The sequence below is a fragment of the Bos indicus genome, chromosome 7, assembly GCF_029378745.1.
Source record: "Bos indicus isolate NIAB-ARS_2022 breed Sahiwal x Tharparkar chromosome 7, NIAB-ARS_B.indTharparkar_mat_pri_1.0, whole genome shotgun sequence".
Taxonomy (NCBI): domain Eukaryota; kingdom Metazoa; phylum Chordata; class Mammalia; order Artiodactyla; family Bovidae; genus Bos; species Bos indicus.
The window spans coordinates 68,475,127-68,481,555 of record NC_091766.1 but is presented as its reverse complement, the minus strand read 5'-3'; positions in this window follow the sequence as shown (position 1 = coordinate 68,481,555).

Sequence of the window (6,429 nt, the reverse complement as noted above, 5' to 3'; positions counted from 1 at the left end):
AACAAGTGGTGCTGGGAAATCTGGTCAACCACTTGTAAAAGAATGAAACTGGACCACTTTCTAACACCATACACAAAAATAAACTCAAAATGGATTAAAGATCTAAACGTAAGACCAGAAACTATAAAACTCCTAGAGGAGAACATAGGCAAAACACTCTCTGACATACATCACAGCAGGATCCTCTATGACCCACCTCCCAGAATATTGGAAATAAAAGCAAAAATAAACAAATGGGACCTAATTAACCTTAAAAGCTTCTGCACATCAAAGGAAACTATTAGCAAGGTGAAAAGACAGCCTTCAGAATGGGAGAAAATAATAGCAAATGAAGCAACCGACAAACAACTAATCTCAAAAATATACAAGCAACTCCTACAGCTCAACTCCAGAAAAATAAACGACCCAATCAAAAAATGGGCCAAAGAACTAAATAGACATTTCTCCAAAGAAGACATACAGATGGCTAACAAACACATGAAAAGATGCTCAACATCACTCATTATCAGAGAAATGCAAATCAAAACCACTCTGAGGTACCATTTCACACCAGTCAGAATGGCTGCGATCCAAAAGTCTACAAATAATAAATGCTGGAGAGGGTGTGGAGAAAAGGGAACCCTCTTACACTGTTGGTGGGAATGCAAACTAGTACAGCCACTATGGAGAACAGTGTGGAGATTCCTTAAAAAACTGGAAATAGAACTGCCTTATGATCCAGCAACCCCACTGCTGGGCATACACACTGAGGAAACCAGAAGGGAAAGAGACACGTGTACCCCAATGTTCATCGCAGCACTGTTTATAATAGCCAAGACATGGAAGCAACCTAGATGTCCATCAGCAGATGAATGGATAAGAAAGCAGTGGTACATATACACAATGGAGTATTACTCAGCCATTAAAAAGAATACATTTGAATCAGTTCTAATGAGGTGGATGAAACTGGAGCCTATTATACAGAGTGAAGTAAGCCAGAAGGAAAAACATAAATACAGTATACTAACGCATATATATGGAATTTAGAAAGATGGTAACAGTAACCCGGGGTACGAGACAGCAAAAGAGACACTGATGTATAGAACAGTCTTATGGACTCTGTGGGAGAGGGAGAGGGTGGGAAGATTTGGGAGAATGGCAATGAAACATGTAAAATATCATGTAGGAAACGAGTTGCCAGTCCAGGTTCGATGCACGATGCTGGATGCTTGGGGCTGGTGCACTGGGATGGCCCAGAGGGATGGTATGGGGAGGGAGGAGGGAGGAGGGTTCGGGATGGGGAACACATGTATACCTGTGGCGGAATCATTTTGATATTTGGCAAAACTAATAAAATTATGTAAAGTTTAAAAATAAAATAAAATTAGAAAAAAAAAAAGAAATCAAAAAGAAAAAAAAAAAAACAAAAAAAAAACACGTATTAACCACTAGGTATAAAATAAGCTACAAGGATATACTGTACAACACATATTGTACAACAGCCAAACTTTATAATAGCTGTAAATGGAGCATAACCTTTAAAAATTGTGAATCACTACATTATACACCTGTAACTTATATAATATTGTACATCCACTCTACTTCAATTAAAAAAATAAAAGCAGCCTAGCAGAGAGCAAATTCTATTCCAGCTCACTAAAATCTCCAGGTAATCTATTTAGTGACTGGATCAAATCCAGCAAAAAGACTGGCAGACTAGAGAAGTTTAAAGAGACACAGATGTATAGAACAGTCTTTTGGATTCTGTGGGAGAGGAAGAGGGTGGGATGGTTTGGGAGAATGGAATTGAAACATGTATAATATCATATAAGAAATGAATTGCCAGTCCAGGTTTGATGCATGATACAAGATGCTTGGGACTGGTGCACTGGCATGACCCAGAGGGATGGTACGGGGAGGGAGGTGGGAGAGGGGTTCAGGATGGGGAACATGTTTACACCCGTGGCAGATTCATGTTGATGTGTGGCAAAACCAATATTGTAAAGTAATTAGCCTCCAATTAAAATAAATATATTTAAATTAAGAAAAATAATAAAAATACTTCCCAACATTCTCTGGAAAGGTGTGGCAAAGAGATAAGGACTAGAATTCCATCTTTATCCATAAAAAGAAAAGAGACAGAATCAGTGACAGACCACCAGAGAAGCTGGAAAACTACCTCCTAACTCAGCTGTAAGTACAATCCTCTGGAAAGCACTGTACTTCTCTTCAGCTCAGCAAAGGGATGTACTGACTCTAAGTCACACAGCTTTTGTTTGTTTTTTTGGTCCCCCTGCATGGCTTGTGGGATTTCCCAATCACTGATTGAATCCAAGTACATCGATGGATGTACTTACATCCACCTGTAAGTACAATCTGATCTTATGCTGAAGAGAAAACTGGAACTTTGCTGCTTGAACTTTCTCAGTAAAATATGGAATCTTAATACAATGATGAATGAATCAATAGAAATTGGGTCATTCATATAAAATGGATTTGTATCTCTTGAGAGACGAATCCTCATTTAAATAGAATCATGGACTTACACATTGGAATTGTTTAAGCTTTTCCTGGGTAACGTCAGTGAGGGAAAGAGAGGGGAAAAGAAACCTGGGCAGAATTGTGTGGTACCTACTTCCCTGGTGGCTCAGACTGTAAAGTGTCTGTTTACAATGTGTGAGACCCAGGTTTGATCCCTGGGTTGGGAAGATCCCCCGGAGAAGGAAATGGCAATCCACTCCAGTACTATTGCCTGGGAAATCCCATGGACAGAGGAGCCTGATAGGCTACATTTCATGGTATTGTAAAGAGTCGGACAGGACTGAGCGACTTCACTTTCACTTTTGTAGGAAGAAATACTCATTGAGGCTCACTTGAAAGCTGTGTGGGAAATTCAGTGGTAGGACTCAGAGCTTCCACTGCAGAGGGCATGGATTCAATCTGTGATTGGGAAATGAAAATCCCACAAGGCATGCGAGGGGAACAAACAAACAAAAGCTGTGTGACTTAGAGTCAATACATCCCTTTGCAGAGTCTCTCCTTATCTGTCAGATGGGTGTTATAAAGTATCAAAGAAATGGGAATAGGAGTACATGTATCTCTGTGAACAATTTTGTTCATCAATGTCTGTGGTTTGTAAAATTAAAATATTGGTAAAATGTAAAGGAGGAGCCTGATATTTGCTTCTGACTTTTGCAGGTTTGATAGTATTCTTGTATGTGTTAGAAAGTTGGTCTTGCAAAGATTAGCAAGTACAAGTTTTGGCTTGGAGTTTTGTTAGGCTTGGGATAGAAGGAAGGGTATGGCTATCTTGGGAAGTCTTTTTTTGGGCAGCTTTTAGAGTTTCAACTTTGGTCTTAGGAAACACCTGAATGCTTTAAGATGGGGAAGATAATTGATGGGATTATTTAAATACTGGAGAATATTTAAAAAATAGCTATCCTCTGATGTGGGTTCTTCCTCATAGTTGGCAATTGCAGATAGCTGGAGAGCATTGACCTCCTGGGCTTTGCTTTCATGACCCCTTGGTTTCCAGAGGCACCTCAGCACTTCCAAATGGTCATTTTTGAGTCCCTCGTCCATTTGCTCTTGAAGATGTGCTACCCCAGTCATGTCTCAGTAGAATCCCCTAATTGGACAGTGAATTCTGTCCCTCTATTGCTCCATGCATTTTTTCCTTGCCCAAATCAATTCTTCCACTCAGGCATCTCCAGATCATACAAACATACTGTTATTTTTATCATCTGTCTCTTAACCCTATTTCCAAACTCCTCCTTCCTTTTATTTTTTGTCACAAAATTCCTTGAAAGAGTTCCCTGGCCTTAATTTTTAATTCTCTTTTGATTTTCCCTTTCCTTGTAAACCCTTTTCTTGAGATGTAACATAGATTGGGAAAGTGAACAGTCATTCAACTATTCTTTACTGAAACTGTTTTATTAAGGTCATTAATGATCTCCAGGTTGCTCTGTCCTACAGGCAAATCTCATTCCTTGCCTTTGTGGCATTTGATTCATGATCATTGCCTCTTTGTTAATGCATTTGCTTCACTTGGCTGCAGTAGGATCCCATTTACTTTTTACCTTTCCTCCTGCTTCATTGGCTTGTTTCTATGTGTGTGATGTGCCTCTTCCACCTCCTACTTTTGCTCAAGGCCCCAGGGCCTAGTCTATAAACCAAGGACATCCCCTGAGCATCAACTCTGGTTCATGGCTTTAAAATCCCATTTCTATGCTGATGTCTCTCAAATAAGTATTTTCATTCCAGATCCCCTCTCCTGAAGAGTTTTCACTTGGGTGTCTGAGAAATCTGAAACTCAACATGTCTGAAGTCCACAATATTTCCTCTCAAAGTGTTACACACAGCTACCCCTGTCTCAGTTCGTGGCACCTCCAATCTTTCCAGTTGCTCAGGCCACATTGCTTGGAGTCATCTTTAGGCTGTTACTCCACACTCTGCGAGAAGTCCTGCTGGTCCTGTGTTGAAACAACCAGGGCCTGAGCTGCTCTCCCTCCTCTCTTCTGTTAAAGACATATAATCATACCTCTTGGTTTTATGGAAGGGTTGATTTTCAGCAAGTAGTTCAAGGCACAGCATATGTGAAGGCCCAGCAACAGGTGGGAGCTTGTGTTCAAGTAGGTCGAGGAAGCTCTAAGACTTGGGTCTCCTCCAACCAAGGCCTTCTTCAGACTGAAGCACCCCCAGACAGAAATATTGCAGTAGCTTCCTGACAGGCCCTCACGCTTCTCACCATAGTGGCCCCTGCATTCCTTCTCAAAGGTGGGTCTGATCCTCTCATTCTCTGTGCCTGCACTGGGGCTTCATTTCCTGTGGAGTAAGCAGCTGGAAAGTCATGTTTGCTGCCTGAACTTTATCCCTCAACTGGGATGTATCTTCAAGGGGTCACAAAGTTGATTCTAGAGTAGCAACTGTGGAATAGCTCAAGTTGAAAACATCCATTGTGCTGTTTGGGAGCCTTGAGGACATAGTGGGGGCTCCCGTGGGAGACAGCTTGTCCGAAAATTCAGTCCTATGGAATTGTACACTTACTGCACATCACAGAGCCTTGATTCTATGTCCCTGTCTTGGCTCTTACTCATCATTTCTCCCACTTAAAACACCCTTTGCCTATTTCCCATTCTCCAATTGTGAAGCTCATATGTCACATTTTGAAGAGACTTCCCCCCATCCAAAATCCCAGCCCCTCAGTCAATGAACAGTCTCTCTGTGCCTTTGTGCTTTCATACTTTATTCAGTCAATACCCATCAAATCCCTAACAAGTTTTCAGGGATAGAGAATGAAAGGGGGAGGCCTACCTTGAAGGGTTTTATTTATAGTCTATGTCGAGCACCATCCAACACAGTATCCATGTTTGGCTATTTAAACTTATATATAAATCAAGTTAAATGGAAAAAATTATTAATTCTTTGATTGTAATGTCACATTACAAATGCTTGCACAATACCCATAGAGCTCCAGCATCAAAGAAAGTTCTACTGGATGTTACTGTACAAGAGGGAGGAGAGGTGGATTTCTCTTTCTCTCTCCCTCTCACACAAATACATCATAGGAAACAAGGTAAATAAATGCAGAGAACTGAAAAAAAGGCAGTGACTGGTTGGCTACTTTAGATAGAAGGACCAAGGGAGTGTCTGAGAAGGTGAGATTTAAGCAGGGATCAGAATGAATAGAAGAAATTTGAAAATGATGGGGTGAAAGAATAGGGATCTAGGCTGAAGCACCAGTAGGGAAAAGGTCCTAACGTAGGGATACATTTGAAGGAACTCCATTTGTTGGAGCCCTGTGGGCAAGGAGAGAGTGGTAAAAGAAACCTGAGAGATTCGCGGGGGCTACGCTTACTCCTTGGAAGGAAAGTATTGACCAACCTAGATAGCATATTCAAAAGCAGAGACATTACTTTGCCAACTAAGGTCCGTCTAGTCAAGGCTATGGTTTTTCCAGTGGTCATGTATGGATGTGAGAGTTGCAGTGTAAAGAAAGCTGAGCGCCGAAGAATTGATGCTTTTGAACTGTGGTGTTGGAGAAGACTCTTGAGAGTCCCTTGGACTGCAAGGAGATCCAACCAGTCCATTCTGAAGGAGATCAGCCCTGGGATTTCTTTGGAAGGAATGATGCTAAAGCTGAAACTCCAGTACTTTGGCTACCTCATGCGAACAGTTAACTCATTGGAAAAGACTGATGCTGGGAGGGATTGGCGGCAGAAGAAGGGGACGACAGAGGATGAGATGGCTGGATGGCATCACTGACCCAATGGATGTGAGTCTGAGTGAACTCTGGGAGTTGGTGCTGGACAAGGAAGGCCTGGTGTGCTGTGTTCATGGGGTCGCAAATATTCAGACACGACTGAGTAACTGAAATGAACTAAAGGCTTTGTAAATCTGAGTAAGGAGTTAGATTTTTTTTTTTCCCGTAAAAGAACCATAGAAGGGTTG